This window comes from Haemaphysalis longicornis, unplaced genomic scaffold (genome assembly GCF_048455015.1).
Source record: "Haemaphysalis longicornis isolate Haplotype H1 unplaced genomic scaffold, Haemaphysalis longicornis Haplotype H1 scaffold_1, whole genome shotgun sequence".
Classification (NCBI taxonomy): domain Eukaryota; kingdom Metazoa; phylum Arthropoda; class Arachnida; order Ixodida; family Ixodidae; genus Haemaphysalis; species Haemaphysalis longicornis.
In genome coordinates this window covers 6157961-6182047 of record NW_027526203.1, presented here as the reverse complement: position 1 = coordinate 6182047, position 24087 = coordinate 6157961, and the positions used below count along the sequence as shown (strand labels likewise).

The 24087-nt window shown below is 47.0% G+C and overlaps 1 long non-coding RNA gene across 1 annotated transcript in view; it reads left to right on the top strand.

The window, feature by feature from the left end:
* Nucleotides 1–219: 219 nt before the first annotated feature.
* LOC144174970 (uncharacterized) overlaps nucleotides 220–24087 on the top strand; it is a 36993-nt gene continuing 13125 nt past the window's right edge. The window contains exons 1-4 of the long non-coding RNA XR_013323567.1: nucleotides 220–448; nucleotides 2175–2463; nucleotides 6734–6812; nucleotides 22066–22326. This is a non-coding gene — a long non-coding RNA (uncharacterized LOC144174970). The remainder of the gene's footprint in view (nucleotides 449–2174; nucleotides 2464–6733; nucleotides 6813–22065; nucleotides 22327–24087) is intronic.

The following is a 24087-nucleotide window of genomic DNA, read 5'->3' as shown; positions in this document are numbered from 1 at the left end:
TTTGCGTGCGTAATGCAAAAATAATATACAATAAGTAAAACGTACACATATAAAAAGTTTATACCAAAACCAATTTTGTACCAATGTTTTTGTTTAAAGTTTGCTTTCAAAAGGAACAATAGGATTACAAAGAACCCCTTCAATCCGCTGTGAGGCAGGTCTCTTCATGCACTTCTGCTTCAAGCACTTCCCAGCATGTCTCAAGCCGGCGGCGCCATATATGGGTGGCGCAAAGCCAGCAGGGCAAGCTGTGGGGCAAGTCGATGCATTTTGTACGAATTAGCCTATTAAAACTGCTACGGGATGGAAACAGCGTGACACCGGTATGAAATTTGCTGTGTGAAATTCGCTGCGCAACCAGTTCAGCAAGTCGACGGCGTGCGACGGTTACGGTTGGGCGCGAAGCCGGAATTGCTGGAACACAGACAGTGTCATCGTATTTTTTCACGTGAGTACTGTGCCTGCTCGTAATACCGAGTGAAAAAGTTGTCTGTTGGGTTTCTGGGCACATGCCGAGAAAGTTGAGGCCGGTCCGTTCACACGTGCGACGAAAGCGATGGGAATTCCGTCGCTTTGTCGCGCGACGATCGTTTTTGTTGAATGGTCGGGACCAATTTCGGCTGCGTCTAATCTCACGGCAGCCGTGAGAATTGCCTCCGGGAATTTCTTGCGGCAGTTACCGTAAAAGCTGGCTTGCCCGAAATTCGCTGAATAATATTACGGCTCAACGTAACCTAACATAACCTTACGTCACCTCACCGAACCTAACCTAACGTGACCTAACTAATTATACCCGAAATTTTCTACCCTACCCAAATGCAGCCTAACTGCAACAAACCTAATCTCACCCAGCCCAACGACCCAGCACGCAACCGATATTAAACAATCCAACCCATTCTAGGAGTTCTGTGCGGCAATCGCTTGATGTAGTTATAACCGTAATGAAAAAATGCATTAACAAAATCGCAACGAGCAAAACCCTCAAAAATTCTGAAAGATAAAAAAAAAAAAAACACACTTTTCCCCTACTCGAACCTGGGCCTTCTCGTTGAGTGGTAGGTGTTTTGCCACGGTGCAATAAGAACTGAGTTTTAGGGGAATATCTATTCCGGAGAATCTCCAAGTGGCATGCTCTAGCCGATGAGAGGTGACTGCCGTGCTTGTTTGCTCGCGTGCTGTTAAGTGTGCCCCAACTGAAAACGAGCGATTCATGTCTATTCTCTTCTCTTTGCCACGCACTAACTTGTTAATACCGTCCATAGCCTTTAAGGCAGCTTTGTTTTCCCTTGTGCATGCAGCCCACGTCAAACTTGTCTCTAGAGCGACTGTTGTGTTCGCTGTCTAACGGCTGCGTTTTGCACCGTTGGTCTGAGAAAAAAATTTGACCATTGAGCGGAGCGGTATAATCCTGTAATACATGGCATTAGTTATCAACAGCACCCTGTTCAAAAGTGTGTTAAGTTGTTCCCTTTTTTTTTTTTCGTCCTGTAGTTTTCTTCGACCATTTGTGAAATAACAAACCGAACTACAAAAATAGGCAAAGGTGTCAATCATTTTCAACCCTTTGACAATTTCTGCTGCAGCAAACAGTTTTCGCTGTGTCAACTGGTGCAATTTTATTCTTGGCACTCTGGTCTGCCTTAATAGGCAAGCTTGGTTTTGACAGTGCAGTGTGATTTTTATGGGGAAAAGCTATTCTGAATAGCATTCTTGCTTTTATTGTCATGTCCGCGCGATATACATCACAAGAAGCCTGGAGCATGCCACAAAATATAACACGTGTTGACCACGTAATTTCTGTATGTGGTGAGTCGCCTGTTTGCACCCTTATTATTTTCTACCACACATGTTTGTTACTTGGGCATTACTCGAGTGTGCAGTCAAGCGCTGCACTAGTAGACATGCTTCATCCTCACACGAAGGAATAAGACTGCACGAAAGACGAGGATGAAGGCTAGGGTGACAGGACAGACAGCACTCGTCCTGTCACCCGTGCCTGTTGTGCAACGATGGTGTGTCATGAATCAACTAGCCAGCAACAAAGTCCTATCAAGTCCATAATCTTCCCTCTCTTTAGGTTTCGTACGTGCTGTATTACAGAGCCATAGACACATCAGCCTGTTAAAATCACGTAAGGAGGAGGCGCTCAATGAGAGAAATCGAATGCGGTTCAGGCAGAGGCTGATCGCGGAACCGGAGGACTCTGGAGCTGGTGAGCTGACGAAGACTGGAGATGGGCCCGCAGATCCTGTGTACCAGTGGTTCCAGACATTCGAGCCGGCTCGCAGACGACTGGGCTCCGTTCTACACTTGGCCTCGGTTTGTGTTCACGGCCCAGGACGGATCACTGCACCTGCACTTGCCTTGTCCGAGCAGTACTTGCAATCGGGGGCCAACACTCTGCTGCAACCTGGACAAACAACAACCCGCGACACACATCGCTGAACGACGCCCCTCGAGTTGGTGAGAACATTTACTTTTTCCCTTCACTTGAACTGGAAATTCAAGGACTCCAACTTTGACCCTTGTGTTCTTGCTTTGCGCTGAGTTTAGTACTCTTCACTGTTCACCATTGTAACGTTGTAAGTACAACTTCCCTTTCTCCCAAGTTCCATGTCCACGTGTCACACTCCTGCAAGGCCAAACGAATCTTCACATCAGCGATTAATTTTTCCCACAAGGTTAGAGAGTGTCGAGCACCAACTAGTGGGGTGTTTGGCATGGAATGACCCAGATTTGAAACATGTCATGACAACAGGTAAAATCTGCTCTTGCAACGCTGCAGATTTTCACTGACATGGCTGTCTGCAGTTATGTGGGAGGTGCCCGTGCCATCTTGTGCTAGGTTTCAGAGGATGTAAAATTTGCTTGTGCTTAGTTTAGACTGGCCCTTGATACTCTGACCTGCTTGTGCCACTGAACGTCTATGTGTTGTTGTGACTGCTCCCACCCTTACTTTTTGCCTTCACCTTTGGCTCAATCAGATATGGCTGCTCTTTGTCCTCAAGTCCTGCAGAGGTCCATTATCATGGTGTACTCCAGCTTTTTACAGGTTGACATTACACTTGTCACTATCTCAGTTCCTTCAGTTCAGATCATAACCGCCATTTCCTGTCCTCAAGAGATCAGGAAAATAATGTTGATTAAAAAGTAATTCCAAGTAGCGGTTGACTACTGTAATTGCATGAAGGCACCTTTGCATGTTATAATGCTGTGTGAGTTCTTAAAAATTGAACCTTGGTGTCACTCTTTTATCGCAGACAGGTTGTGTGAATCCTGTGTTTTACGTCTATGCACCAAAGGCTTCACGTAAATTGACTAAAGCTTTATATTACCACCAATGTTGGATCAAGCTTCCAGCACAATGGCAATTAAAAATTAAAAGGTGGCATAAACTATCACATGCCATTTATGTATCCTAATGGAATTAAAATAATTAACTTTATAATGAGTGAATATAGCTAAGGAGTTTTGAGTTCATTGTAGAGGCTGACCAGAAACCTGTAATGCAGCAGTTTTCACTAAATTATTGTGTGCGTACATGATTTCACGATGCTTTGGATAAAATTCCAAACATTCACGGCCCATGGCATTGTTATCAGCAAATGCGTATGAATGATAGTAGCATTGTACCGGCATTCTTTGCATTTTATTCAACTGCCATAAAGTTGCTTTTATTGATGAAATTTTTGCAGTAATTTTATATTCAGTGTATTTTGGGCTACTCAACAGCATTCTACGTTGGCATCGTCCGTTACAAGGCTAATTTTACATTTTTTTTTAACTAATCAGGTAGGAGAGAGTAAATCCAACTTTAATGATTATAATTACTTTGTTTCCAGATAATGCAATATTTCTCATTTTCATTTTCCCTCTAAGCTACATGAGGTGCCTGGCTTCTTTTACCAACACATGCACTTACAAGTGGAATGATGGAGCTTAGAAAATAGGGAGCAAACAGAGGACAAAACTGGAGGAGCAGCCTCAACCCAAGCGACAACGGTGATCTTTGACATGCCTAAGATGGTTGGCGAGAGATTTTGATTTGATTTTGATTGTAGGGTTTAACACGCCGACGCAACGCAGGCGATGAGGCGCGCCGTAGTGGAGGGCTCCGGATTAATTTTGACCACCTGGGGATCTTTAACGTGCGCCGAAATCTCGTACACACGGGCGTTTTTGCTTCTCGCCTCCATCAGAAAAGCGGCCGCCGCGGCCGGGAATCTAACCCGCGACCTTGTGCTCAGCAGCGCAACGCCTTAGCCACTGAGCCACCGCGGCGGGTACTGGTTGGCGAGAGAGAAGCATTGTGTGAGAAGACAGTTGGTTTGACAGGAGCGAGATAGCAAAAGAGAAACCAAGTGTTGCTGCAGGTACTTTTCAGAGGAGCGTGTTGGGAAAAGGGTAGCTATGTGTCGATATTGTTCTTTGCAGTTCGGAAAGGGGGGGGGGGGGGGGGGGGGGGGGGGGGTTGGACGGTGCTAGATTTTGATGCTGCAGGACTTCGAGTGATGTTTTGGGAGACATCATCAAGAGTGCAGGCAGTGCAGAAGTCCAGTGCTCTTATCACTACAGGCCTAAATACTAGTGCGAAAAAAAGTGAACACGTGCAAGAACTGTGCTTTCAACAATAAATGCTCTTTCGGGAAGCACGCGACTTGGGAGGTGGCCATCTGCGAGGGGAAGAACTTTACGTTTACTTTTTTGGAAGCGGTGCTCTTGGACATGTTCTTTATTTTATATTGCACTGCCTATGCATGTCATGCTGCGATAATATATTGGTCATGTACTATCGTGTCTGCCCTCCTGCTGATGTCTCCCAAAGCCTCAGCGGAAGTCCTGCAGTGTCACTATCCAGTGCCTTCCTCTCCTCCGCCCCCCTTCCTCACTGAAAAGAACCGTTTCGACACATCACATCCTTTTCACGAACTGTCTCCCCTAAAAGTACCTTCAGCAACACCTAATTTCTCTTTTGCTAACTTGCTCCTGCTAAATCAACTCTTCTCTCACATCGACAGTAAAGAAGGATGACGGGACGTCCCGGGACGTTGTCCTTCTTTTGCACTCAATTTTTTCTATCATAATGCACCAACTTGCCCAACAGGTGTGTTTAATGATCTTCTCTCGCACTTTGCATCTCTCTCACCAATGCTCTATCACTGAGGCAATGTATCCCTTACATAACGCATCCCGAAAATGGGCATTGTTTTCTAGGCTGAGGCTGCCAATCTTTAGTCTTCTATAATATATGTGGGTGTGTTTTGTATGTACAGACATAAAGCAGGTAAAGTAATCTTGAACTATGCTAATACGTCAAAACTTTCATACAAGAGTTGTATAAACACTAATGAGGATTTGATTACTCAGACAGTTTTGATCAGTGGACTGAGATTCTTAAAGGCAACGTTAGACTAGAATAAGACCCAACACGGCAAGCACAACGAACAGTAGTTCGGAAATGTTTTTTTTTTTTTTTTTCACCCTCTTTTTTTGTGAGCAATGTAACCAAAATGAATGAAAAACCAGTTATTCTCCGCAGCACAAAGGCAGACGAGACGGGGAAAGGGTAAAATGGGCGGCAGAATAAAAGCAGGACTGGTAGCCTAAAGAGCAGAAATCGATAAACGGAGCGGTTGAAGAACGGAAACTTGAAAGGCAGGGTGCGGCACTGCCGTCTTGGAGGGCTCAAATTGGTGCAAGGTGCCAAATATGGCCTGCTGTGAAAGCAAAATGTAAGTAAAATTTTTATGCTAAATTAAAACTGTTCCAGGCAGAACTCATTGTATGCCATGTGGCTTCTGTCTTCACTTGTAACAACTTTTGCCATTCATAATTTATGCCTGCTGTTATTTTTTAATCATTTTTGTGGGCGGCAGCACTGGAAGAAGCCTTCGGGAGCTGAAAAAGGGGGCATTCCCAAAAGTCAATTTCACCCTGGTGGAGTTTGTACTTGAGCGAGCACCATGCACCAAGCTGTGAGCATAGAGCTTTTGCCCGGAAATCTCGTACAGCTTGCGAAAGAGAAGGGAATACCAGGCGGTTTTCCACACTTCAGCGACCATGGCTGTAGTCACCCATGTTAAGTCTAGAGGCGAACATGTGCCCATAAAATGCAAGGAAAACATGGTGGAGGATGTTGTGACGGAGGAGCGCCAGCTCGCCGACGCTACTGTCGCAGAGCCGGGAGAAGAGTGTCGCCTGTCGAAATTTTTTGGTGCTAGCCCATATTGCGTCTCTCCTGCCAAAGCCACAGTGAGAAATTCTAAAATATTCCGTTTTACTTGCGTACTTCCAGGGGGGTAAAGAATGCATTTCCGGTTTGGATTGGAGCTGATGGAGTTTCCAAAGGCTAGTTCTTTCAAACTGAACAAAGTTGTATTCTGTCTACATGGTCCCTTGAACTACATGTGTTATTACATGCTTGCTGGCAAACAGTGCTCGGGTTGATGTCTGTCTGTTCACAGCAATTCAGTTTCCTTCACAAACCTGTGATCCAGTTCCACTCCTAATGTTAGATGAAAGTAGTGTGAAAGTTCAGAGCCTGATAATAAAGCAACTGCTAAGGCACCATGAAAATACGAGGAACGTAGCAATTGTCACATTGCATTTGTGATGCTGGTGTCCCGTAGGTATTTTTTTTTCTCCTTACGGCCTCCTCTATATTCTTTTGTTAGTCCCCCACACCTTATTGCTTCCTGCGTTGCAGTAACATTTATCTTTTTTGATCATATAGATGCAGGAGGGGTGGATACACTGCCCTGTGGCCTGTTTTGCTGAATGGAAAAGGTGTCGAAGCCTTCAGAATAGCACTGGTAAGTTTAACAGTAATATTACTTCTAATCAAGTCACTCGCAGAAGCTTCAGAAAAAGTGAGTGTTGCTAGTTTGTGTGGTTTTAGGATTTTTAGCGAAAGTGTTGTGTGAGTTAAGTCACTTGAATTTGTAGAAATTGTTCCAGTCACAAATAATCTACTGATTTCTCTATCATCTCACTGCAAGTCATCTACCGCGAGAAAAGAAACATGAAATGCTCATATGATACAAAAAAAAAAAAATCTATGGCGGGGTTCCAACTACCGACCTTCAAAACAACTGTCTGGTGTGTTAAGCACGCAGCCATTGTGTCACCGTGATGGACCTCCTGAATTTCCAATACGAACACTGGCATCAATGAATATCATTATGTGTTGGTAGTTATTGTAGTTATTAAGTTATTCTGACAGTGATAACGCTTGTTTCTCACTAAACAATCTTGCATATCAGCCCTGTCATGCTAATACTACGAGCAATTAGGCCAGAGCTCCCTTATTCAATTCAAAAAAAGTTGTCGCGATTTCCCCAACTCAAGCCAACGTAGTCATGAAAAGAATGAGCCACTAGAAAAGTAGGTGTCTCTAGTAACAGCTTTCTAACAAAAATAGCTTGGTTGAATTTGTCTCATGGTAGCCCATTACTGCTAAAGAAAAAAAGATGATTGTTTTCTGCCCAGCGCTAAAACATGTTCCCAAACACAGGGGTGGAACAGCTGCGACATTTGCGCCATTCAGCGCCCAATCTGTTTACCTGCACTGAGCTGCCCTTACTGCGCTAAACTCTGTTATCAGTGCCATCCTGCGCCACAGAGCCTGAATTGAGCCGCGAGATATGACCACCATGGGCCTCCGTGCCCGGAAACTTGGCGAAACATCATGTTTTTGGTTTCAAATCGGTTAAAATTCCATTTTCATCAATTCTATAAAAGTTGGCTCTTGCTTAGCCGTCACATTTGCACGATTTTGTTTGCCGGTGCAGGCCTCTGTGCCACAGTCAATTGGAAATGACCAAAAATGAGTGAAATGTATTCGTGTCAAGTAACAAACAGATGGAAAACAGAATAAGATTCGCATGAAAGATTGTAGTTTATTGGAGGTGAGGTTCAATTAGTCAACCATTTTTGATGAGTGTAGTTGCATGTATTGAACAAATCGGGTTTTGGATGTTTTGCCTTCGCTTGTTAAAGGGACACTGAAGTGATTTGTAAACATTGCAGGATTACTAGCACAAATTGTAGTCCGGAATCCATAGGCCATGTTTCGACCACTCTGAATGCGTTTACGCGAATTTGACTGCGCTACTGCACGGCTCGCCGACCTTCCGACAGAGTCAGTCGGCCCAGCGTTTGCCGGCCACCGACGAGTCGTCGCAATTCGTTCGCTCAGTTGAAACTGAGCCATGATACGCTTGTGAATGAAAGAATGGGCCTTTCTTTACTTTGTTAGTATGTACACTGTATCAAGCTCCGAGTACAGGTCGCTCCACACAAGTGCTGCACAAGCGCACATGCGACACTTCGCTGACTGGTACGCTAGTAGGAATATCTAGGGCCACTTAAACACGGGAGAAGAGTCAGCGAAGTCAATATAGGTACTAAGGAAATAAAATCAACTGAAAATTTTACCGTACAGCGTAAAACTAGGGAGCAGCAAGCACTTTTTCAGGCTGGGTGAACAAGCACAGCGGTCAGCAGCACGACTACGCATGTGCGAATGCTTTTCCTCCTAAGAAATGCAATTGCTAGACGTTAGATATTGTGAAAATTTGGGGGACGCTTGCTGCACGAGTGCTATACAAAAAATATTCACCTAAGCTGCTTGAAATGCCAAAACTAAATAAAATTGTAAAATGGTTATACATTATATACCTTATATTTCCCCTTCTGGCGGCGCTAGCCCGTAGCCGAGTGGTTCGGGCTTCTAGGTATGTAGTTTTGCAAGTCGCAAGCTCGAATCCCCAAGGGTACTTTTTTTTTTTTTTTTGCCAGTTGATTTGTTTTTGTTTTTGGCCGATGCTTTCTATTCTGAGTTCACCATTTTTGGGCCGTAACGTTCACTGCTCCACAAGCGAGTTCGCGGAACGCACGCAGACTGACACTGACGCGCTAGCGAGTTCTCGTTGGCGTGCTGTTGCCAAAAGCACCGACTGCTTGCGGGCAGTGGGCACAGGCCAGAATCAGCAGACCCTTGGCCTGGTGCGAACACACTTTTTACGATACAAGCATGAGTGAGGCAAACTCCAAGCCATCCCGGGAGGCTTATCTTAGGCATTTTACAGCCGACAACATGGCAGAAGTGCGGTATGACGATTATTGGGATATCGAGAATGCCCATCCAACGATAACGTCTGATGTCAAGCATGTTGTTTTACAGAACCGAAACTGAAACTTGTTTGAATGCTAATCTTGGACATCGTCCAATCACGGTGCACCTCCTCCCGACGTCACAATCTTTAGTTGGTGCGGCCGCCGCAGACCGCGCGTGGTAGTTATTCTTCGTTCGGGCTTTATAAAATAATTACCGACTTATCAACCGGATAAATGATGAATATTGTGTTAATTTGAGCCAGTCTACGCAGTGCAAGCAAAAACAGGAGCTTGACAAATTCACTTCAGTGTCCCTTTAATTCGGTTCACCTTTGTTGTGAGGTAATTACTCATTTTCGCCAGCGAACTTTGGGGTTAGCTTTGCCTATGTGGAGGATGGCCCAACATTAATTATGCCTTCTAACACACACTCCTTATGTAGTCTTTGGCATGCATTCATTGACTCTCACTACCCCGTGACAGGCGAAGACAAAGCTATGTTCTGCTTCGTGTGCGCTGAAACCGCTGTTTGATAGAAAAAAAATTCAGTCAAACGCCTTGTTTTACCCAAGACTGCTGTTCGTTCACTTAGCACTGCCATCTACAGACACAAAGCGAGGTCTGTTATCTGATCCCCTTCGACTCGGCGCATGAGGTTTACCCTTAGGACGGGGACAACCCAGTGCACTCGGTAGTGCTGAGGGAGTAGATAACTCCGCATATTGTAAAATTCTAGATATACAGTCTATGCCAATTACAACGGACCCTCTTAATCCGGAAAAAAACGTCTGCTGTAGCCAAAGTATGCAGTATCCGATGAGAGGGAGGGGTGTGAGCTATAAAGGGGGTACTTTGACCGATATTGCATATACACAGTACAGACTCTTTGTTCTTTATTTACGGCTGCAGAACCTCTGCACAGTGTTCACGCGAGGGCAAAGAATCACCTAAACACCGTTTCCAAAGCTTAGCAATGGCACTTGGAAAAGGCCTAGCGCATGCAGTCAAGTGTACAAAGAAAGGCGCATGATAAGCTGAGCAAATAAAGCAAGAATATAACTAGAAGCAATTATTACCTAGCTATAAAAATCAGTCAGGGCCATCAGAATTACCGTATTTACTCGAATTCAGGCCGCCCTCGATTGCAGGCTGACCCCCCCCAAATTCGCAAGGCCCTCACCCCCCAAAAAACGTACCTCGAATTCAGGCCGAATGCGGGCACTCCATAGGCCTGTACGTTAGTTTTATTCGTTATTGTCATAGTCATCATCGTCCGCATCATTGCTGTCCTCTTTGTTGCTGAGTTCATCCCAGAGGGCATCTTCCTCGCTTCCGTCCATCACGTTTGAAATACAACACTTCTTGAAAGCTCTAATGATGGCTTCATCTGGAATCTCGTTCGATGCCGCCGGCGATCCAGTCCGCCAGCCCCCGCAGGGGCACCTTGTGAGTTCAAGGTGACGGTAGTGGCGACATCGCGGACCCTGAGCCCCCAGCTGTGCATGGCTTAACCATGTCCAAGGAAAAGGGAATCCTGGTTGCTGAGTTGACGCTCAGGTTGTTTTTGGACCTTTACTGCCCCTCAGCTGAAACAACACGCAACTTCGGCCCCTGCTTCTTGCAGACGGCACCCCAGGACTGACCTGCCCTGGGGAAATCAGCTAGTCGCCTTTTCCTATCCTTCCTCTCTCTCCTTTCTCTTTTCTGTCACCTTTCCATCCCTGTCCTGTCACCTATTCTTTTCCTGAGCTTCCTCTTTTCCCCCTCTGGCGGCAAGGGTTAACCCTGTGGTTATAATCAGCCTTGATTAGACGTCATGGGGTTATAGTAGCGCTGTATGGTTAGCGTGACAAAGTCACGTTCCCTTGTTGGGCTCCGTGGTGGGCGACCAGCACCGCTGCCGAACATTTCACTTCTCATGGATAACAAGAAAAATCTTCACCCTGATCGCCCTCCTAAACGAGGGCACACCAAAGTTAATGCCTCTCAAAGTTCGAACAGCAATCGTTCACTGACTGAGACGACCTTCCCGAAATATCTGGTGATGCAATCTGATGATCCTCAGAAGCCCTTGAGGAAAGTGTCACCGTTTGCTGTAGCCAGAGAGCTGAGAAATATACTTGGACCAAGATACAGTGTTAAAAAGCTGCCAATTGGGGATCTCCTTGTGGAGGTCCAAGCAAAATTTCAGTCAGATGCCCTGCTGTCAATGAAAGAACTAAACTAGCAACACACAAGGTTCACGTAACTGCCCACCGCTCCTTAAATACTAGGTTGGGGGTAGTGTCGGACGAAGACTTGATTGATGTGTCTGAAGATGAGATTCTGGAGGGGTTTAAAGAAGAACAGACAAATGTTATTGCAGTGCGAAGAATAAAGATCCGCAGGAAAGATGAGGAAATTGCCACAAAACATTTGGTTCTAACCTTCAACTCCACCACCTTACCCGACAACGTACACCTAGGCTACCTGAATCTACGTGAGACCGTACGTACCAAACCCCAGGCGCTGCTTCCGCTGCCAGAGGTACGGACACACACAGCAGTCATGCTGTGGAAAACCGACCTGTGCACTGTGCGCTAGCACCGAACATGGAAATGACGCCTGTGATGTAGAAGTAGGCAAATGTGGGAATTGCGGCGGTGAACACCCTGCGTACTCCAGGAAGTGCCCACGCTTCCAACAGGAAAAAGAGCTGCTAGCGATCAAGCTGAAAGAGAATGTGTCCTTCCAGGAGGCCAAACAACGCCTTGCCTTCGCTCGGAAAGGGTCCTTTGCTGAGGTAGCCCGTCAGGGGGCGGGGCTGCCTCAGTTTCCGGCACTGGCGCAGTCCACTCAGGAGAACTGCGCAGAGCCATAGCCCCCTAAACGAGTCAAGCTGGCAGCCAAGCTCCCGGCCACCAAAGAAAGTGGTGTGGCTTCTAAGCCACCAAAAGACTGTGCAGGCCCTGCCCCTGCCACACCATCGACCTCCTCTCCTCGGGTGACGGTCGACACACCTCAGAGGAAGGCGCCTTCAGGAAGTGGCACTGCTGCAGGTGCTGCTCCTGGGCGGCAGCAACCTGGGGACCCCCCCCGACCCTCGGCAGAAACCAAAGGGCCGGGGAAAACCACCTGGTACCCCTAACGGTATTCACGGAACTGAAGGCAGTGCAAGAGAGGTAGAGGAGGAGATGGAGGTGTGCCCTAGTGCCTCAGGGAGCATGTCTTCGTCCACACCTACTTGACCCCGAACGCGAAAACTCTAGGAGACACCCATATGATGCAAATAGTCCAATAGAACTGCCGTGGGTTATTACACAATATAGATGATATTCATGCAATTATGCACAAATATGAACCCAAAATAATAGCCTTGCAGGAGACAAATCTAACAAAAAGACATGACAACATCTTTCGCAACTTTCACCTCCTTCGAAATGACAGAGAAGACTGCACCCGTGCCTCGGGCGGTGTGGCCTTGGCTGTGGCACCAGGCACAATTCTCAAGTCGATACAACTCAACACTACGCTGGAGGCTGTTGCCGCACAAGTCTATATTAACAAGCTTGTCACTGTTGTTTCACTGTACTTGCCACCATCAGATCATGTGTCCTTACAGGAACTGAATGACCTCGTTGAACAACTTCCAGCTCCAATAATTATTGTGGGAGATTTCAATGCTCATCACTACTTGTGGGGAGGTGAAAGAATAGATAGCCGGGGAAAACTCATTGTACAGTGGGTAACTACCAACAGCTTAGTTGTTTTCAATAACGGAGGTAAGACGCATTTTTCTGCAGGTAATGGAAGCTTTTCTGCTCTAGACCTTTGTGTTGGGTCACCGGACCTCCAGATGGATTATGAGTGGAGTGCCGTGAATGATCCATATGGAAGTGACCACTTTCCTGCCTTGCTGCGCGAAGTGCAAACCCTTCCTTCCCTCAAGGGCTGTGCACCCCGATGGAAGCTCGAGAGGGCACATTGGGAAAGATTTAAGGAGTTAGTTTGCTTTGATCATTTTGACAGCAGCATGTCCATTGATGAGGAAAATACCTGCATCTGTGAGGAACTTCTTACAGCTGCAAAAGTTGCGATCCCCCAGACATCTGGACGGATTCCCAAGCAACCAAAACCGTGGTGGAACGATGCGTGTCGTGAATCCCGGAAAAAGCAGAACAAGGCTTGGGGTATATTTAGACGGTACCCCACCTTAGAGAACTGTCTGCGCTTTAAAGCAGCCCATGCCGCTGCCCGGAAAATCAGAAAAGTGGCCAAAAGGAATTCATGGCAAAGCTTTGTTAGTACAATAAATACTGCTACTCCCACAAAAAAGGTCTGGGACCATTTGCGTAAAATTAAAGGCGACTACAGACGGTTCAGCATACCACTTTCCTCTACAGACGGTGCGTGCAACTTACTGGAAACACAAGCAGATGTTTTGGGTGCCCACTTTGCAGAAGTCTCTAGTGATAAAAACTATACAAAAGAATTCCTGGCTCATAAAAATAATGCTGAAAAGTTTAAGATTAAAAACAATAGCAATAACAGAGGAATATAATAAAGAATTCACTTTGTGTGAACTGAAACGAGCATTAGCTCAGTGCAAGGCTACCTCCGTCGGCCCCGACCTTATTCACTATGCCTTTCTGCAGCACTTAAGTGATGGGTGTTTAGAAGTGATTTTGGAGTTCTTTAACAAAATCTGGAAAACAGGTAGGCTGCCTAAAGCGTGGAAAAAGGCTATTGTAATACCATTACTGAAAGACGGCAAGCCCCCAGAGTGTCCATCAAGCTACCGACCCATAACTTTGACCAGCTGTTTGTGCAAAACCTTTGAGAAGATGTTGAATTTTGGGTTGGTTTTTATTCTTGAAAGTTCTGGTTATTTAGATAGGTTTAAATGCGGGTTTCGGCAGTTTCGGTCTACGACTGACCACCTGGTGAGGCTTGAAACAACGATACGAGATGCCTTTGTTAATAATCAGTTCTGCCTTGCCATATTTTTTGATATGGCAAAGGCTTATGATACAACCTGGCGTTATGGAATTCTCAAGGAATAAGCAGCAATGGGAATCAGAGGGCGAATGTTTTCATGTATTGAAGATTTTCTCCAGGAACGAACCTTCAATGTAGGGCTTGGCAATACAATATCCCGTACATTCAGTCAGGAAAATTGAGTTCCTCAGGGCAGTGTACTGAGTGTAACCCTGTTTGCCATCAAGATAAATTCTTTGGCAAAGGTTATTCCCCGGCCAGTCATGTACTCCCTTTATGTGGATGACTTGCAGATTGCTTTTCGCTCGTGTAACCTCTCGATCTGTGAAAGGCAGGTCCAAACTACGGTAAACCGGTTACAACGATGGGTGGATGAAAGTGTGCATGTGTGGGCTTTACGCGAAAACGAGGTATGCATCCCATCCCTGCTATAAAAATTAAGGATGTACCCGTTCCAGTACACAACGAGCACAAATTCTTAGGTGTCACATTTGACTCAAAATTGACATTTGTAACTCATATAAAGAAACTCAAAATTACTTGCACGAAAACATTGAACATACTGAAACTTTTGTCGCACAAGTCATGAGGTGCAGACCGCACATGTATGCTAAGAATTTATGGCTCGGTGGTTCGGTCTCGTCTTGACTATGGCTGTATCGTGTATGGGTCAGCCCGCCAGTCTTTCCTCACCTCACTCGACCCAGTACACAATCTGGGCCTCAGACTTGCCACAGGTGCATATCGCACCTTCCCTATCGACAGTCTCTACGTTGAGTGCAATGAATGGCCCCTGGAGTACCGTCGAGCATACTTAAGTGGAGTATATGTCGCCAAGACAGCTTGTATAAAGGACCATCACTGTGCTGGTGAAGTGTTTGAGAATAGGTGCAAGAAACTGTATGCAAACAAGCCCAGAGTGGTCCGCCCTCTCGCTATTCGTTCAAGATATGCCCGTCGAACCTTCCCAGTTTTTCGGATGCTGTGGCCCCCTGGGACCACAGGGCCATCGAATGTGATCTGTCCTTGTTAAAATACGACAAAAAAATTACGCCATCTTCCCGTGAGGGAACCCTGATGTGATGCGACGCATCGGGGGGTTCAATTGGCGTTTCCATTGGGTTGATTCTCTAAATCGGGTGAAACGTGTTGTGAACACGTAGGATGCATTCCATCACATGCAAGTGTTCTCATACGCGGGAAGATGGGCGTAATATTCATTCTTTTACTGAGAGAAAGACTGGTTGCCGTTTTTCGAGCGAGAGCGAGTGCTTGACTGAACCGCCGCAGCGCGCTACCCGCTTTATATTCACAGCACCTGAATGAGAGGAGACAGCGGAGGAGAGTCGCGCATGCGCGCGTTTGCGGCGCAGGAGCAGACGCGAGCGTAGCGAAGCGCACATGCGCAGCTGTTATGCTAATGAGACAGAGTGAGAGTGGTGCATGCAGCTGTCGGAGAGAAGAACGGGAGAGAGTTGCGCATGTGCAGTGAGCGTGCGGACGCCGCGACGACAACAACAACGCCGATGGAGGGACATGCCCGAAAGCAAGAGATGCGTCGCATCTAAAAGACGTTTCCACACCAAATTCTGCGCCAAGAATTTCACGAACTTAAGGACAAACACAGTAGCTATTGCCACTACTTTACTGATGGCTCAAAAACCTCCTGTCATGCAGGTTTTGCTGTTTTGAATCCACCGGTGACAGTAGCAAAGAGGATTGCTGATGAGAGTAGCGTTTTTACTGCGGAAATTCTTGGTATAACCTCAGCTATTGAAGATGTTGTAGCAAAGGGAGTACGGAAAGTGGCCATTTTTACAGATTCTTTGAGTGCCATACATGCTGTAACCTCCCTTGTCCCTTCAAAGAATGCAGCTGTAGGTGAGCTAAAAAACCGACTGTGCTGCCTTACATTAGCAGGGGTCAGAGTTGTTCTTTGTTGGGTACCAAGCCATATCGGCATCCCAGAAAAAGAAACCGCTGATAAAGCAGCATATGAGACCAAGCATCTTGAAATAACAGAGTTAAAGCTTCCCTACCAGGACCTTCGAAACAGCATACGAAAGTCAATGAAGTTGTACTGGCAGTCTGAATGGGATAAACAAACCAGAAATAAATTACATCTAGTCAAACCTTACGTATCTGAATGGAAAAGTTGTAGACACCGAGATCGTTTCTTCAAGGTTATTTTGTGCCAGCTGCGTATAGGTCACACCGTGCTGACGCATGGCTTCCTGTTGAAAAAGGAACAGGAACCCATTTGTGAGCACCGCGGAGAACCTCTTACTGTACTACATATCCTAATAAGTTGTCCATACCTAGAAGCAGCCCGCATTAGACATTTTAGAGCTTTATACACCTTTTGTATACCCTTACACCCAATGCTTTTACTTAGTGATGAACCAATGGTACCTTTGACTAAAGTTTTTGAATTTTTTAGACACTGGCTTTTACACCAGTTTTAGCCACTTCATCTCACAAAACAGTTTTTAAAAATAATCATTTCTATATTTATGATACCTTGAACAAAACTTTTAACTTACATTGATATCTTCTTACCTTGTGTTTGGCGCATCATAACCGAAAGGTTGCTGCGCCATTAAACCTCAACTTAAACTTAAACCAGTCCGCCAGCTGGCTGAGCGACGCACGCGTCATGTGACCGGTTGGGATGAACTGATGGTCTTCCGATGTAAGTAAGTTGGTGTAGTGCTTGCGAAGCCTATCTTTAAAGGGCTTATTAATAGCGACGTCAAGGGGTTGGAGTTGGCTAGTCATGCCACCAGGGATTATGGCAATGTCTGTCCCAGCACGAGAAAGCGTGGTCTTCACACCGTCAGTCAGATGGCCGCCGTAGGAGTCGAGCACTAGAAGTGAGTGCTTGCACAGCGCGGCCCCTGGACGGTGTTCCCAAACCATTTTTACCCAGTCCTCCATCAAGCCACTGCACATCCAACCTTTGTCGTGAACGTGCACAACAACATTTCTGGAGAACTTTTCACCCGCTGGTAGAGTCTTGCGCTTAACTCTTTCACGACGGCGCCATAGGCAACCGGAAGCCGGTGTCCGATGATTTCAAATCTCCCGCAAAATCTGAAACGCGCGCTCCACAGACAACTATCGCCATCTGGTGTGTTCATTGGCAGCTTCTCTTTCAATTTCGGTTTCGTTTGTTTATGTGTCTCGTGTGGTGGCGGTGTAGCAAGAGAAATTTGAACCGAAGGTAGAGGGGAGCAGGAGAAAAAATGGCGTCGGGTTCGCGCCGCGCTCCGCACAGTCGGACTGCTGTAGCAAGCACTCGGCAGCTCCTGCTGTCGATTTTTCTGATTCCAGCAGCAGTGAGGGGTCAAGCAATGATGTGGGATCTTCAGATTTCAGTTCGGATGATGAAGCTCCGGTTCAGGTGCCTCGCACTTCAACAAGCGCTGGCAGGTAATTTCGTTGTGACTCCGCGCTGTATTTATAAACAAAACGTGCTTCTTACCTGAGGACTGTGGTTTTGATTTTTTGTTTAGGGTCTCGACAACGTACGGCCAGGATATTTTGCCAAATGCACCGCACCATATCGCGCTATTACTTTCAAGATAACCTGGCGCTCGTGTCAGATTAGCGCTGCAGGGTTCAGGTGTGACGCTTCTCGAGAGTGCTGGATTTTTTTTTTTTTTTTTTTACCACCGAACTGATAAGGATTTTGTGCGAGAACACAAAAGAGTATACTTGGATGCGCATTTTACAGAGACTCACTCACCGTTGAGTGCCCTCGCGGCGTGGTACAGCTGTCAGTTCCGCTAGGTTGACGGGCCCTCAAAAATCGAAAACGTGGTGTACATTGTTGATTTATATATTGAGTCATAGCCAAAGATCGTAGGAACAATTTGTATATCTTAAAATTCCTGAAATAATTTTTAGTCTCGGTAAAATTGCCGATTTGTGTTTTTCGTATACTTTTCTTGGGGGCTTTTTTTCTGATTACTTGACGAATAAACTGTAAGTAATTGTACCTTTAACAAAACTGCTGCTTTCTGTTTGGAAGAGCAATCTATAAGCTACAATTTCATGCATAGCAAGGCTAAGTGTGTCCAGTAGCTCAAGAGAAAAAAAACGTTTTGTGGAAGCACTCAAAATCGGCAATTTTTCCGCCATAACGAAAGAGTTAAATATTATGTACGGGGAGTTTTCATCCATCGGCGGTGCAGCACAACATTACTGTCGTTCGCTGGTTTTCGTAACCCGTCGTCCTAAGTTTGACTTCCTTCGCACCCTTTTTGTTCACGTTGTATGCCATTGGCATGTCAAAGAACACCGGGGTCTGGTCGGCGTTTGCAATTTGCCCCAGTTGGTAGCCCTTTTCCCACCATCTGTCCATCACGTAGCGCTGAAACTTGACAAGTTTCTCCTCAAAGTCAACGGGAAGCTTCTGACACACGGCGCTCCGTCATCTCAGGCTGAACCCAAATCGTTTCATGAAGCACGTTGCCCAGCCCTTGCTTGCTTTAAAAGTGGCTCGTGTGACACCCTTCACGTTGGCAACTCCCCTGGCTTTCGACTGGATAATCTCTGTAGTCACGGGCATTCCCGCTTCCCTTCGTTCCCTGATAAACTCAGCGACAATTTATTCCACCTCATGGTGTCGGCCTGTTTTTGGTCCAGTGAACGCCATGTGGCTTGCTTTACAGCTGAACAGTTCAGCCCATTGTTTGCGCCATCGTCGCACATTCTTTTCGTTCACGCCGAACTCGCGCTGCGCTTGCAGGTTTGAAGTCTTCTCCGCGTGCAAAACGACCTTTCGCTTAAAGGCCACGCTGTTGTAGCACCGCTTGGTTGGTGCCATCACTTCTCATGCACATAGGTGGTACAGGCGTTTCGCGAAGACGTGGTGAAGGCGTGACACTTCCAAACCTCTACCACCACGCCTACACCAAACGATCGCTTCAAGAAAACTGCCAACTCCGCCTCCGCACCCGCACCAGCGCTCCACGCAAGAGGAAGAGAGGAGGGGGTGTCAAAGTGCAGACCATTGCCGGCACCGTAATCACGTGCCACAATCCACCCTTGCCGGGGCGAAAGCTCGCCGGCTCGACGATCCTCGCTACATGAACGTGGAACTGCGAGATTTGGGAATAATGGACGGTGCGAAGCAGTCGACGCGGTTCGCCTGTGTAGCCGTGGGGACCACTTCACCGCCGCTGAGCCTGAGTGACCACATCACCGTGCAGCTACCGTAGAACCGCCTGCACACGGCAGCCTGAGATCGGCGCATGGCGAGTTGTCATGGTGCTGGCCTGGCAGGTCCTTTAGCAATCAAGCCATAGTACCCGAATCTAAGCCGACCCCCCCACTTTCGCACATTGTTTTTTTTTTTAAAAAAACATCGGCCTGGATTTGAGTAAATACGCTAGCTAGGCTCTTTTAAATCTCTTTGTGACGAGGCAGGTTTTCCCGAAACCATTCGTCAAACAAATCGGATTGCTGCATGACGTGACAGCTTTGACATTTTTTATGATCTTAGTCTGGTAATTGAAACAGCTGATACAAAATAATCTGATGACGGACAGCTGTGAAGTCGAAAGTTAGACCAGTTGAACTGTGCACGGTTACCGGCAGATTGCACACAATAGAAGGGAACCAACCCCCTACTTGAGGCATTTCTTACCTTTTTCACCAAACGGACTGGAAACGATGCATGCGTAGGAATAATAAAGACCAAACTTCACTAAACCAGAGTTCTTTATTACATACTGGGCAGACGCGACTCCGGGTGCACTGCTTCGCGTATTCAACAGTGCTGTTTTCAATCTCACCGGAGTCGCGTTTATCGGCAGCGGCCTTGTTCTTGACGGTCGAGTGGACCTTCTGCTTAGACAGGCCTGTACTTCTGGCGATGTCGGCCTGATTTTCCCCATGTTCAATAGTGTTAATTATGCTTAATTTATCCGACAGTGAATCAGCTACCTTGCCGCTCAAGCCGCTGGTCGCACCAAAAAAAAATAAACAATGGCTTGGCTTGGCTGTGCGACCCAGCTGCCAACAATGTTGCCAGACATTACAGTTTTCTTGCCAAACTAAAAAAAAAAAGCATATCGGGTGTTGGCCCCGCGGAAGTCTGCTATAAACATTCAGTCGGAACAATTTTCGCCTAAAATTTAATCTGTTGTAGCTCGTTAGTCTGCTCTAGCCAGGTCTGTTATGAGCGGAGTGGACTGGACTTCATTTAAAATGCATGGGGACCAGACAAACCAACAGAAATGGTCTGTTGTAACTGGAAGTCCGTTGTTGCCGGATCTGCTGCAACGAGCGTAGACTGCGGTAGAAGAACTGCGTTCCTGGTTTGGAGTAGGTTCTAGTGCACGGTAGAACGCCTAATATAGTAAACAAATAGATTTACCTCATTGGCAGGGGGCTGGCACAGGCTGCTGTGCCAGCCCCTTGCGAACGGCCTTTCTGGTTGCTCCAAGCCTGCTAAAAAAGGCAGTTTTGCCTGCTCCCAGGACTGCTCCCAAACCTATGTACACTTTTCCACCCCTGCCATTAAAATCTAATGAGGGCACTGGAAGAACCTCACTGAAATTCACTTTGTTGCTTTGTTGGCTCGCTTCCACATGCAGTCTGTTGCGCTGCTGAGCACGAGGTCGCGGGTTCGATTTCCGGCCACGGCGGCCGCTTTTCTGATGGAGGCGAAAAGCAAAAACGCCCGTGTGTTCGAGATTTCGGCGCACGTTAAAGATCCCCAGGTGGTCAAAATTAATCCGGAGCCCTCCACTACGGCGCGCCTCATCGCCTGCATTGCGTTGGCGCGTTAAACCCTACAATCAATCACATGCAGTCTGAGATGAGTGAGTTTGCAAGATCACTGCATGGCTGCTTTTTGATTGTGCCCCCTTCCAGGGTAAATTCCAGAGGCATTAGAGTGTCAGTGTAATTCTAATGTGAAAGCATTAGATGGCGGTCCTCCGGCCAGGGCCGTAGCCAGAATTTTTTTTCAGAGGGGGTTATGTGTTTTGGGGAAGAGGGCAGTTTTGCCGAAAGCAACAGTAAGTATTGCTTATGTGCTGCCTGGAAAAGATTTCAGGAGGGGTTCCAACCCCCAAACCCCCCCTCTGGGTACGGCCCTGCCTCTGGCGATGGTCTTCGTAGTAGCGGAACAGTCCGAGAAAGATGACCCTTTAGCAATAGCGTCATTGACCCCGGGGGGCCTGGCAAACTGCTGTCAGTGCAGTGATCGGGGAAGAGAGTCTGCTTTGCACCGGCTGGATGACAATCGGCCCACGTTGCACTGAGATGTCGAACGTTGTCAACTGTTCCACAGCTTTATGTATGCCATTAGCGTTAGGGCTGCCTAATGTTAAGCCTAAATACAAGCCTATCAAGAAAAGTTTGCCAAGGCTCTTAGTAATAACAGTGGAGAGAAGGGTGCAAGGGGAAAAGATGATGAGAAGACACGGGGTTTCAACACATAGCTGAGCAGTGCTGAGCCAGGTGCTGAGGAACATTGTGGTTCCCGCAGTACCCGCATATCCGTTTGCCTTTTGGACATTAACGCTCGCATTTGCTGACGTTTCTTCAGTTCTTTCTTCCTTGACTGCCTGGTAAAAATGAATGTGCGTACATGTGAAATGAACCAAGTCCACTTTCAAGCTGAGCCCCTACACAGCATTGACTGGCAGACATTGATTACGTAGTTATTACTTGTGGCATGGCTATGAAAGAACCTAGCTGGAAAGAGGTGGCAAACGTTGAATTTGCTCAAAATTCTCCCTTTTTTCAGCAGTTGCGAACCTTACATTTGGTTCCGATAAAACTTTTTGTATGCCGTCACTGGTTGGGCTGTTGCATCGTCCCCTGTTCCCATTTTTCATACTGCAGTGTACAGCTGATTCATAATCAAAGGGGGGCATATTTTGGAAAGAGGGTAGCACACCATCCCTAAATGGTTGCATTGTCGGGTTGTCATGTGTCCACATCTCTCCACAGGGTGGGCCTCCGGTGAGAGGTTCAGCCAGACTAACTATGGGCTCGGTGGCCCAACATCGGCCGGAGAAGTCTCAGCTTTCTGGGACGGACAGCAGCAGGGTTGAATCTCCACGGGTGGACACTACAACGGTGGAGGCATCCAGGCGGGAAGCATCCAGGGTGGAGGATTCCAGGCTGGAGGCCTCAAAGCCCAAAGTGCCACCCCAAGCTCCAGCAGTGCAGAAGCCACAGCTGACGCCCCCGGCAGCCCTCAAGGTGGAAGTGAGTAGAGTCTCTGCTCCTCCTTCTACTCTGCCGGCTGAACAGAAACTGCCATCTATCCCCTGGGAGCCTCTGCCAAACTGTGCGTATGACTCTCACCACCATCGCTCGCTGCCTGTTCTTACACGCTGAGCAGAGGGATTGCTTATGTCCCAAGGTCCTCCACTCATGTAGTATGTCCTGCCACGCTCCCGACTGCATTTCAGTGTCTCAAGTTGCTCTCCCGATTCCTTCCTCCATGCTGCCTACCTGCCTGCTGCTCTCTTGAAATGTTGTGTCATCACGAATTCCTTACTGGGGCTCTGTGAGCCAATCCAGTTGCACCTCACAGTTTACCGTAGCTAGCATGCATCCTACTATATGTCTATTCCACCGTTTTGAATTAGCACGCGGTATTGGTGTTTTGTGCCGCCCTGTTGCACACCTTGCACTTATGTTGAATTCCAGTGGCCGATCAAAAGCGACCGCCAAGCTCCGCCGTGGAGCACGCTGTTCCCTCGAAGAGCAGGTGCTCCAAAACTGCCTTTTGGAGCAAATGCTGAAGCATGACGGGAACTGGAATTTCCCGGCAGCCTTTATGCCGGGCCCTTCCAAAAACGGCTGCTTCCCTGCAAGCATGTTCTTCTTGTCGGATATCAATTAAAGTTCCTTCAGTGGCAAAAAAAGCCAATGAAGGGACTTTAGTAGCCTCGACGAAAGTTGCGTCTGCCTTTTCGCAGGCAGGCGAAAAAAAGACACGCCGAAGGTGCGTTTATATGCCGTTTCTACCCAGCAGGGGTGGAACAGCTGTGCCATTGAGCGCCGAACTTGTTTACTTCAGCCATCCTGCGCCGAACCGCCTCTATTGCGCCAAACTCTATGAGCTTGCGGTCCTGCGCCACAGATCCCGAATTGAGTGACGAGATACGACCGCCGTGGTGCTCTGTGCCTGAAAATGTGGCTGAAACATCATGTTTTCGGTTTCAGTGCGTTTATGTATTGGCTTTATCAAGGCTATGAACGGCTATGGAAGACGGCTTTTGCTTATCTGTAAGGCTGCAGGCACTACGCGCCTTCTCCGCCTTCACTTTGGACTTATTTGTGTTGCATTTGCGTGGTTCTGTTTGCCTGTGCCAGCTGCTGTGCCACAATCAATGGAAAATAACCAAAAGTGAGGGAAATGTCTTTGTGTCACATCGCAAACAGATAGAAAACAGTAATATTCCAATGAGAGGCTGCAGTTTATTGCAATTTCGTCGACCGTTTTTGACAAGCGTAGCTGCATGCATTGAACAAACAGGGTCTTGAACGCTTTTTCCTCGCTTGTTGATTCAGTTTTCCATTGAAGTGAGGTAATCACTCATTTTCTCCCGTGAGGATTAGCTTTGCTTATGTGGAGGAAAGTCCAGCATTAATTATGCCTTCTAACATGCTCTCGTTATGTAGTCTTGGTGCATGTTCGTCGACTTGCAACCCCCCCAAAGGGCGAAGGCAAAGCTGTGTTTTGCTTCGGAAGCATTGAAACCACCATTCAATAAAAAAAAAATGCAGGCAAATGCCCTGTTTTACGGAATGCCTCCGTTAGTTCACTTAACACTGCTGTCTACCAGACACGAAGTGAAGGCCTCTTATCTGGTCCCCCTCAACTGTGTGTGTGAGGTTTACACTTTGAACGGTGATGTAATTCGGCGCACTTGCAGGGTCCGAAGGTGGATAACTTAGCCTCTTGCAAATTTCCAGATATTGTAAAACTGTGTTCCTGTTTCGGAGTAGGTTCTAGTG